A 12,475-nucleotide genomic window follows, 5' to 3' on the forward strand; every position below is an offset into this window, starting at 1 on the left:
AACATGTTTACCAAACTCCAGAACTCTATGAACCTCATGTGCATAGCTACTGATCCACCTATTTCGGTAGTGGTTTCTGGTATACAGGTCAGCCTGTGCTGGGAGCCCCGGTTCCCCCCAGAAATCTCTGAGTCAGTTATCTGGTTTCTGTATATCAGAAACCATAAAACTATTCTTCTCTCCCCTCTACCAAATTGACACAGCTCTATAACCAGACACATAGCACTGTCTGCCCAATTCAGTGCTTTGAAACCATAATAGGGTCCAAAAATATTCACCATTAAATTTTAAGTCACCAAATATATGAAATATACCAAGATTCAAATTTAACCAACAAGTCTCCAGGAAGTTGATTGCCTAACCATTGTATTCCTATGGAATGGCCACATGACACCTAAGGCCTGGATTTTTATCTGCAGTAGCAGCTTCACTGATGCATAGGTGCAAACATGCTGCCACAGCTCACTCACATGAAAGCTAGGGCGCTCCTGACAGAATGGGAATAAAGGACAACTGGCCCTCCACCATTTCCTCCTCAGTGCCCTTAGTCAGAAGTGCTATATCCCAGACACTGTGACACTTACACAGGAGAATTAGGGGCTTAAAGTAACAGCAAGTTTTTTATTCTGAAAGATATATTACAACATGAGAGGAAACCTTAAAAAAAATGATGAACAGAATTCTCTGAAAGTTATTTTCCAGATATATATGTACCACAAAAGGAAAGAACACCTCCAATCAGTTATTTAATCCCACACAGAGATATACTGATTTTCTAGGAGCCATGAGTAGGGTGAGGAGGAACCCGAACCTCCCCCACTCAACTGGCAAAAGATACACCAACCTCCCCATGGATACTGCAGGGAGAAATAACTGACTCAGAGATTTCTGGGGGGTACCAGGGCTTCCAGCACAGGCTGACCTGTATACCAGAAACCACTGTAAGAATGGTCCAGCCTGCATTTGATGCCTGCCAGGACGGGGAACTCAGTCTTCCTGTGTTGTTGAGCAGAGGGTCTACAGAGTGCCTTCTCAAGCCTGGCCTTACCCTGTGTGGGTGTGAGCTGTGGACTCTGTGGCTGCCCTTCTTTGGAACTACATGGCAAGGTTGAATATAGCATAAGCCTTACAATCTTGGGAAACACAAAGGGTAAGAAAAAAACTCTTCTTAGTGTTCTGAGAACAGAAAAAAGAACTCCTATAAGACTTAGATGAGATGCCCCCATTTACCTAGCATAAGGTCAGACCCAGCCCCTCCAATTCCCATTCCTTACCTCAGAAACCATGAGCTGATTAATCAAACAACAGGCTTGTTAACCAAACTTTGACTGAGTGTCTCTCCCTCTGAGCCAGCTCACAGCCCCTCCTGAGGACATTCTCGGACCTACCACCTGCTCACAATCATGCCAGCTCCACCCCTTGTCCCACTTCCCACCTGGTTCTTCCAGGCTGTGTTCACTCCTCCCAATAAAAGAAATTCTTTCCTAACCCTGGTGACACCAAAAGACCTTAGGGTTGGAGTGTTCAATATTGCTTCTCCCCCTGCGATGAACTTTTCCAATGATGACTCTCCTGAACAAGGCCAGATTTTCTCCACATGGCACTGCCAGTACTGGCAGTAATGACACCATCGTTGCTACTGTGAACAGACACCTGTCATGAGCAGACCCTCCTGTGAGAACTAGCTACATTACCTCTGTGATCTGCACAGTATTTTTACCAAAGAGAAAGACAAAGGACAGAGAAAGAAAGAGAGACAGACAGACAGACAGACAGACAGACACACCAAGGCACCAAGGCACAGACAAGTAAATGAGGAAGCATAGAAGCCAACTCAAGTCCCTAGGAGACAAAATCTCCCCATCTTCCAGCTGTAGTTCACAATCCTCTCTCCTGGGTTTCACACCTTGTTCCTCATCACTGTTTCCCCACCCTTACACACACACTCAAAACCACGTAGCTGAGTGTAGAGCATCTACTGGGCTTGCAGAAGATTCTGCCCAAGTGACTCCTGGAAGATTCCTCCTGTTGGAACTCAGATGTAGTTTCAGTCTCCTGAATCAGACAGAAGGTATAGAGTTTCTTTCCATTTAGGAACTTACGTTTTAAAACTCTGAGAGGAAGTTGGGTGAATAAACACAGTCAAGAGGGGCATGGTTCTGTGGAGCTGAGAGGATGAAGGAACTGGGTTCCCAGGATGGTTGTGGTGATTTCACCTTGACCACTCCTCCCACCTAGAAGTGGGTCTGCTTCCTACCTCTGACAATGGGAACTCTTGATGTCCTCAACAATGGACTCAATTCTGCATAACTTTTCAAATGAACAAGGAAATAAAAGGAATCAGCTACCACCAGTGGGCTCTCTCCCCTCTCCCACCTTCTCTTTTCCCTCTTCCTCTCCCAAATCCTCCTTTCTTTCCCCTCTTTCTCTGTCCCGTCTCAATCTCCCTTTCTTTCTTTCTCTCCCTTCCTCCTCTCCAAGCTTGCCCATGGAACCCAGCCTTCATATTATAAGGAAGCCCAGGCAACATAGGGAGGTGCATGTGATGTCCCAGCTGACAGCCAATCTTCCCACAGGCCCAGGGGTAATGATGATTTCAGTCTTTAGCCTTCACATCTTCTAGCTGAGGCCTGTCGTGCAGCAAACACAAGGCATCCCAGTGAGCTGCATCTGATCTCCTGACTCAGGGAAAATATGGAGATTACTGTTGTTTGTAGTTTCAAGTTTTGAGGACAGGTGTTATGCAGCAGTGGACAACTGATTTAGGTATGGGAAGAGGATCATCCTATTCATCAAAGCTCCAAGGCCCCCTCCACTCAAGGTTCAGCCTTTTACACTGTGGCCAGGCTACCAGTTGCCTTATCACCTCTCAGTCTGTCTCTCCTACTCTCTCTCTACCTCAATACCCCACCCCTCACGACTACTAATGACTCTCTTCTGTTTCTGGTGCCAGACCTACAGTTTTACCTGAAGCCATCAATGCCCACATACCTGCCTTATTCAACCCTGCAAGGCCACAGGTCCAAAAGCAAGGAACCAGGGGCAGCCTGGTCATCTGAGATGACACTTCCCAGTCACAAATGATAAGCTGTGGATAATTATGATGACAACAAAGTGACTTCTTTTTTTAGAGAGAGAGAGAGAATTTTAATATGTTTTTTTTTTAGTTTTTGGCGGACACAACATCTTTGTTTGTATGTGGTGCTGAGGATCGAACCCGGGCCGCACGCATGCCAGGTGAGTGCACTACCGCTTCAGCCACATCCCCAGCTCCAACAAAGTGACTTCTAGAAAAATATCATTGAATAGGATCTACTTTGACCCCAGGAATACACAGGAATACAACATTCAACCACACTTAAGGTCTAATTTCACTTGTTCCTCCTTATCATCACCATGGACTCCAACTTCTTCCACTCAGGTGGTTCCAGGCAAAAAATCCTTTTTCTTCCCTTTCACTTACCCATGTTAGTTGCCTGTTTTGCAATCTCCAAAATGCATTCCACTCACTGCCCATCTTCTCTATTCTTCATTCCCACTGATTTCCCCCAACCGATGTGACCCTCTTTTCTGAACTACTTCAAATGCTCCAAATTACACCCTCTACCCATCATCATCACCCCTCCTGCCCTCCCACTCCACTCTCCAACACATTTCCCACAGAACTGCAGAGGAGATGACCTTTAGACCCCTCATCCCATGCCACTTTTTCATGCCAACATCTTACACCAGTTATCAGGACTGTCCTTCTATAAAATATGAACACACCAGAATTTTGTCCACCTTAGGGCCTTTGCACTAGCCTAAAAAGTTCCTTTTGTCTAAAAGGAACTTTCCCTACTTAAGGACCTGGCTTAAATATCTGTTCTTTGAGGGGCCTCCTCTTGACAATTCTTGACAAGTTGGGCTTTACTGTCTTACTCTCTAGTCACTTGCTTAATCTTTATGATTCATTTATTTACAAACTAGTTTGAAAGGATTCTAGGTTCTATCTAGTTCTCTTGTTTATTTCCTTCATACTATACAAGTGCATCCTAACCTTCCTCATCAATTTCTGTGTTGTGTGTATGCTGTTTGTGTCTGTTTTCTGTTTTCATCACTCAAAGGCAAGCCCATGACAGTTATTATTGTTGCATCTCAAATGCAAAAGTACCCATGGCAGTAGGTCACGCTCAGTTATTACCTGTAGAATGAATGAGTGAACAAAAGAGTGAGCGAGTAACCAGGCATCACTGAGCAATACCAAAGATGCTGCAGAGCTTTCATTTGTAATCCTCAATTCCAGAAGATGAGCAATGAGGCAAAGTGTTGTCATCTGAATGTTTTCTGTTGTGTGTGATCTCTCAGGGAACATTGACAAACGGGACAAAAATTCAGAGCATGCTACTCACAGGATAAGAGCCACCTTTCCTCCAGACTCAAGGAAGGAGGCATCGTCCTGAGTTTGCACTCTGAACACTTCCGATAGAGTGCTGACACATAGAGTCAATTCGGACTGCTGCCAGCTTGTATTTTAGGGGTCTGCAGGGACAGCTGCTTCAGTCCTAGGAGTGATAAGACAGAGAGGAAGCTGTCAGCCTCTTTCCTATGCTGGAGACTAAGTGGCTTTGACCATGTCAAATAAACACCTTATTGTGGCTGTCATAGGCGTTACTGGACTAATAGCCAACTGCAGTGACCTGGTCACCAGGTCTCGGAGCTAACAGCTTCATTGCTTTGGCTCATGAAGCTCAGGAAAGTTAAGTGTTTTTCTTTGTGTTTGTCTCTGGGGTAATAAGGCGAGTTGGAAAAAAGAGATCCGAAAGTTCTTTCCAAAACATCATTAGGTTCTCAAAATAATCCTTGGGAAAAATAATACAGTCTTATCTGTCTTAATTTTTAGAAATAGAAATATTGACAAACACAGGCTATTTCAGAGCCCCTACATTTCGTCCATGAAAGACAGGTGATGAAATTGATTGTTTTTTCAAAGACTGCCTTATTCATTTATTCCAAAAACACACTTGGACCATTTATCCTGCATCAAGCACCAAGTCAGAGCCCAAGATGCAGGAATGACCAAAACACAGCCCTGCCCTCCACAAATTTGCTGGCAAGTAGAAGTCAAAGAAGAAAATGAACAATCCCAAAATGGAAGAGTGGAGAGTGATAGAGGTGGCCAAGTGGTCAGATGGGCATGTTGAGGACTGAGTAAGGATCAGCGAGAAGCAAACTCTAGAGAGGATGAATGATTGGAGGGGCTTCATTTGGGGTGGAGGTTTAGGATGTTAGGGTGGAAGTATGATGAGATTCACTGGGATGGCTTACCCTTCTTGCTCAAGGTTTGACATCTAACATGGTTAGATGAAGAGTTCCTCCCACAGAAGCCTGGACAACAGAATGCTGGTGCTAGGAACACTCACCTTCTATAGGAACTTGGTGGACAGAGGATCTCTGACTGTCCCTCTGGAGAACATTCAATGAAGATGTCTTTTATCTTGTCATTATTTCCATATTTCCAAAGACACAGGAAGCTCTTTCCTTCCCCTACCCATCACCACTGGCAAACATCTGGGGAGAAACCCAGACTGAGCCCAGGGCCAAGTGTTGAGGATGCAAAGATGAATAAGATACAATCCTCTTTCTCTGGGTGCTACAGAAAAGCTGTCCTTGAAAGCCAAGCCAAGGACTCCTTTACATCCTTAAACCTTCCAGGCTTAAGGCATAACAGAACTCCAAAAGTTGTTGGTTGAGTTTCTTCCCCACTACTGCCTTTCCTTCCCCCCTGAACTCCAGCCAACGGCATATTCACACTTACAGTAAATGGAGAACACATCTGGGGGATGTGGGCAAACGTTAACAAAGTTTAAACTTTTTACTATAGATAGCAGGTCATAAACTCTTTAGAAATGATTGTGACAACTTTAGAATATGGGTTGAAATTTTTCTTTTATAATTGCTAAATATGTAAAGCAAACCCCAGAAAACTTATATCATGTTAGGACATGAATGACATTTTCAAAAGCATTTCTGGTAAATTCATGTCTTCAGAATGATAATCTTTTACTCAGAAAGAACATAAAAGCATTTGGGTTTTTTTGTCCAGAGCATAGCAATAACAATTGAATATTCCTCACAATTCTGTGGGTTACTGCAGAGGGGTGTGTGTGTGTGTGTGTGTGTAAGTATGTGTGTTTGTGTCCTTCAAGTTTTGATATAAAGAGTGAATTTGAGGAATTGGATAAATAAAATTAAATATAGACTGTCATTTTATTTACCTACTATCAATACACAGCAGTTGATGCTGTGTTCAAAGTACAAAACAAATGGCCACAAAACACCTTTCAGGCATTGTTATAGTGTGGATCTTAAATATCTCCCAAAGGCCCATATGTTCAATATTTGGTCCCCAGAGAGGTGCTACTGGGAAGTGCCAGGACTTTTAAGAGGTGGGACCTTATAGGAGGTATTTAGAGCAGTGGGGTTGCGTCTTTGAAGCCTATAAAAGAACCCCACCCTGCCCCTTCTCCTCCTTCTTCCTTTTTTACTTCTTTGTGGCCATGAAGTGAGAAGTTTTGCTCTACCTTGTCCTCCTTGCCATTGCTATCTGCCTTGTCCACCAGACACCTAAAAACAATGAGTCTCCCTTATCATGGACTGAAACTTCTAAGGCCATAAGCTAAAACAAATATTTTTTTTCTTTATAAGCTGATTATCTCAGGTACTTAGAAATGAAAGGCTAACTAACACTACTCCAAAAAAAAAAATTTAGTCAAGTATGTTTATCTATTACTGTCCAACAAATCAACATAATACTTTGTGGCTTCACATAACAATCAAATATTCCTCACAATTCTGTGGGTTACTGCATTCCACTAACTGATGGCTGGGCCAGACTGGGTGGTTCAACATGGTGTCATACACATGCATAGCTGGCAGTCAGTGGTGGCTGCTAGTTGAGGAAGCTCAGTGCTCCTGTAGGCTGCACAGACTTCCACCCATCATGGAGGTCTCAGGCCCTGAGGAAGGAAGAGTGGGAGCTGAGAAGGCACTTGAGGTTCCGTATCTTGAACGTCATCACTTCCTCCTGCGCTGATCAAAGCAATTCATAGGTCAGTCCAAATGTGAGGGTAGAGAAGCAGGCTCCATTCTTTGATGGAAAAAGCAGCAATATCACATGTTAAAGAAGCCACAGGGAGATGGGATGCACTGGGGCTATTATTATATCTTCTATTACAGTATCAGGCAAAGCATAAATGAACTTCAGAATGGGAAACATATTGAAATCTTCTAAAGTTTTCAAGGAAGATAGATGTTCCCCTCTAACACTAAAGACCCCGTAATACCAAGGAGGTGGGCTATAATACCCAGAGGGGCCTCTGGCCTTGCTGTCAAAGCTGCACCTTTGCCACATATGTCTCAGGCTACTAAGGTGCTGACTTCAAACTCTGGAGAAAATGATCATTGGGAGTATCTCTCTGTAACCTTCACCTAAGGGGCTTTCTCACTCAGAAATGCAATTGCAAACAAACATTCATCCAGGGACTCCAAACCCCACCTTTATGGGTCAGCTGCTCATTTAGCAAAAAACAACTATGAGAAAACGTATTTTCATGGCCTCACTTTGGGCCAAAGGTAAGATCATTCAGTCCTATTTCAAGAGAGAATCAAGTCATCCAAGGCTTCTCCAGATTCTGGCTGATCCAAAAACATGCTGTTCTTTGCAAAGCAAAAACTCCTGTCACTACAGGATTTTTGTCTGGAGTTGCAGCATTTCATAGTCCATTCCAGTTATGTAAGGAAATCTGCAGAAGATCCAAAGGTCTGAAAACCATGTCATGATTTTATAGCACAAAATATGGCCCTCCTAAGAATGTGAGCTCACCTGGAAAAGTCTGTGCAGCATGTCAGAAAGCAGCTTCAGTCTCCTGACAGTCAGGCCCTCTCCTGACAACCAGCACTTCAGCTTAGGGACATTATCCCTGCATCTAAACAAGCCCACCAAATCCACCAATATTCTGGAAAGTCACAAAGAGCAGGTGTTTCAGTCATCCTGAACCACCATTACTGGCAAGATTTCAATGCCTGCCAACCAGGCACAGATCCCAACCCAGCAAGATAATTTCTATGTGTCTTCACCATAATCACAGCCCCATGTAACCCCCATCTCCTCGTGGACCATTCCAGTCCACATGGGACAGTCGACTATCTTGTTCACAAGCAATAGAATATGAAGCCAGATAACTTGAGCAAGAAGGAAGAGAGAGAGAGAGAGAGAGAAAGGAAGAAAGGAAGGAAGGAAGGAAGGAAGGAAGGAAGGAAGGAAGGAAGGAAGGAAATTTGATAGAAAGCTATCAGAGCTAAGAGAACTGATTGGAAGTCTGATAACCACATTTTTATCATGCTTCTATGGGTATACCACATGCCTCTGATACTGTGATGAGAGGCTTCAGGAAGCCTTTCCAGGTTAATGGCATCTAAACTGTAACCTGAGGAAGAACAAGAATCTCTAGGTACAGGAGTTCAGGAAGATCACATAGATATTCTCCTTTTCTTCCTCTGTCTCCTTCAGTTCTAACCAGCTCTCTTGTACTAGACTTTTAAAACCATAGAAACCAGACTTCCAGACCCAAATGCACTTGGGTTTGTTTGGTCTGGTAGAAAGAGCACTCCTTTGGTAGTCGGGAAATGGAAATTTTTGTTCTGGCCCAGGACCTCAGGAATGACATGATCCAGCTTTGGATTTTAGTTCTTTCCAGATAAGGAAAGCATTCAAGTCTGTAACATTGAAAGCTACCCATTCTTATATTCTATTTAGCAGCAAAGAATCCCAGTTCCTCCATGTACTAATTCCAGTTTTATAAAATCATGACTTGGTTTGCAGAGTATTCTTAGGGAAGCCACTATTTACTGAGCATCTATTCAGCCCTAGACCTTGTTCCAATGAACTTAACACTAAGTCTCCTCAATCCCCACAGCAGCCCTGATCCAGAGATCCTAGACTCCTGCTTAATGTTCTGGGCTTCAAAACTTTTAGGTATAAGTTTTACCAGTGCTCCAACAAAATGACTCCAATCCTAACCCCAGAGGATAACCTTACAAGGGCCCATAGGCCACTATAAGCAGTAGCTATGTCGCTCATCCCCTGCGGCTGTTCCCTGCTACTTATAAACCATCTGCTACTCAGGAAAGTTCTTGCCACAGGTATACCATAATCAACATCCCAGGCTCCACTGCTATTTGGATGCCAGAGTAGGACTAGTACCTCTCTCCAATTCCAGCACGCACATGATCCCTCCATCCCAGGCAGCCTGGCCTTTACTGAGAAGATTTCACATGGCTCCCCCACCCCACACACTGCTGCCCTTTGACTTCTGGCTTTGTCCAGTCCCCATCCAGTAAACAGAGTTCAGATGTCATATCCTCTTCTCTCAGGACCAATAAGCCCAGTCTGTCTTCCTCCCTCCCCTGGTTGAAAAACTCAAGTCCCAGGCAGAATGATTTATATAATCTGCAGGGCCCAGTGCAAAATAAAATGCAAGGTTTCTTGTTCAAAAATTATCAAAAATTTCAAGATGATGAAATTATTAAAGCTAGTTCAGGGGCATTCTAAGCCCTGTGTGACTATATAGACCAACACCCCAAAAAGCTGGACTCAGACCTGAGCACCTGAATGGGCATCCATGGGTGGTAAAGAGGCTCTCAAGGGCAATGTCTGGGACAAAAGACTTAAGACACATAGAGGGGGAAGCTGAGAAGCTCTATGTCTATGCAGCTTTCTTCCATTCACCCCTCTCAAAAGTGAATGGATAAAGAAAATGGAATAGAGACACACAATGGATATTATTCAACCATAAAAGAAGATGAAATCTTAGCATTCATAACAATGCATGAACCTGAAGGACATTACATTAAGTGAAATAAGCCAAGTGTAAAAAAGACAAATAGTGTGTGTTCACCCTCACGTGTAGAATCTGAAAACATTGATCTCAGAAGTACAGAGTAGAGCAATGGTTACCAGAGGCTGGGAAGAGGGGGGTAGGGGAAGAGGTTAGTCAATGGCTACGAAGTCAGATTGGAGTCAGTGTTCAACAGCACAGTCGGGTGACTGAAGTTAACAATAATATATTATAAATTTCAAATAGCTAAGAGAATTTTGAATTGTATCACCACAAAGAAACATGATAAATGTTTGAGATGATAGATATGCTAATTACTCTTATTTGGTTATTACACATTTGCTCATTACCTATACCTACGTCAAAATTTCTCATTGTTCCCCATTAACTTGTACAATTATTATGAGTCCATTTAAAAATAAAATTAGAATGAAATCACCACATGACCCAGCTACACCACTCCTCAGTACTTATCCTAAAGAATTAAAGTCAGAGCAGGGCACAGTGGTACATGCCTATAATCCCAGTGGCTCAGGAGGCTGAGGCAGGAGGATCATAAGTTCAAAGCCAGCTTCAGCAATTTAGCAAGGCCCTAAGCAACTTAGTGAGATGCTGACTCTAAATAAAACATAAAAAGGGCTGTGGATGTGGCTCAGAGTTTAAGCGCCCCTAGGTTCAATCCCTGGTACTAAAAAAAAAAAAAAAAAAAAAGAGTTAAAGTTGAAGTTGGCATACTTTAGCAATATATGCACATCCATGTTTATAACAGCACAATTTGTAATCGTCCAATTATTGAGCCACTCTGGTGTCTGTCAACAGATAAATGGATAAAGAAAATGTTATATATACACACACACATACACACACACATACATACACACACATACACACACACACATACACACACACATATAATATACATACACACAATGGAGTGTTATTCAGCCATAGAAAAAGAATGGAATTATCTCATTTGCAGGAAAATGGATGGAACTTGAGAGCAGTATGTTAGGCAAAATAAACCAAACTCAGAAAGTCAAGAATCATATGTTTTCTTTTACATGTTGAAGCTAGAAAGCAACAAAAAGGGGGGAAAGTGTATGGAAGTGGAGGTGGAGAGAATCTCATGAAAATAGAAGAGAGAGCAGCAGAGTAGAGGAAGGGGATTAGGGGGTAAGGAGGAGGGAAAGAAAGGAGGAGGTACAGGGGAACAAAGTTGACCAAATTGTATTGTTATATTCTGTGCATGTACAAATATGCAACAATGAATTCCACTATGACATATAATTATAATGCACTAATGTCATTTTAAAAGATTTTAAAAACAAATAATATTTTTAAGTGCTCAGCACATGAATTTAACAATTGCTGAAGGAAGGAAGGGAAAAACGAATAAGGCAGCAGAATCAGGATGGGTGTGGGGGTTTTCTGGCTCCTTCTTCACTGTTTCCACCCTTCCCAACAGCCAAACCCGCGCTGTGGGAGTTGTTTGCTTGAGGAAACGGCATCATGTTCATTTTATAAATAGGTCAGAGTGACTGTCTTTCACCCTTGCTAGGGAACTCAGGCCCCACCCTGCTCACTGAGCTTCTCTCAAATATTTTTGCAAATTTCCTCACCAGGTTCCAGACCTCTCTGTACTCAACTGAAAATCAGAAAAAATAAAAAAAACCCAGAAAGTCTGGAACCAGAACTCAGACTCTCAGATTTGAAAAGTGAGACCAAACAAGGAGAGAAATGCATTACAGTAGATGGGGTAGAAAGAGAAGATGGGAGGAGAGGGGAGGGGGGATAGTAGAGGATAGGAAAGGTAGCAGAATACAACAGTTACTAATATGGCATTATGTAAAAATGTGGATGTGTAACCAATGTGATTCTGCAATCTGTATTTGGGGTAAAAATGGGAGTTCATAACCCACTTGAATCTAATGTTTGAAATATGATATGTCAAGAGCTTTGTAATGTTTTGAACAACCAATAAAATAAATAAATAAATAAAAAATAAAAAAATAAAAGTGAGACCAACAGAAATGAACATTAAAGCCAAACTACCCACCATCCATCCTTCCCACCCCCATAGGAAGGATATTTTTGGAAGGACGGCAATGATTTCCCTACAATATTTCTGCTTGTGTGATTGTGTCCCGTCAAAACCAAGGCCTTTGTGAGAAGCTTTTTTGTGTGTGTCATTTATTTGGTATCCTGTTTGTTGCTGTTGTTGTGAGAAGTCTTGAGAGCAAATCACACTGGAACAGGAGGGAACCCCTCACTGATAGGCTTGTTTTACAAACTACTCGTATTTGAGTAAATTCCATCTCTGTTTGTTTGTCTGCTCTGTTCTTCTAAATAAACAATTAAGCTAACATCAGTGAGAGGATAAAATCAAAATAATCTTTCTTACGTTCTTGTTGCATCCAGATCTTGCCAGCATGGCGCCTGGGAGACTGTGCCTCATTCTGTCCCTTAACTTTGCCAACTGCACACTCAATCCCCCAAGGTGAGGACCCACTGTCTAAAAGGGCCAAAGGCGATATGCAAAGCCCACACAAGGAGTTGTGTGGAAGGCAGCAGTCAGCACCAGATGGATTCTGGTTTTT

Source organism: Marmota monax, unplaced genomic scaffold (genome assembly GCF_021218885.2).
Source record: "Marmota monax isolate L192 unplaced genomic scaffold, Marmota_monax_Labrador192_F-V1.1 WCK01_AAM20220418_F8-fsc00005, whole genome shotgun sequence".
Taxonomy (NCBI): Eukaryota; Metazoa; Chordata; class Mammalia; order Rodentia; family Sciuridae; genus Marmota; species Marmota monax.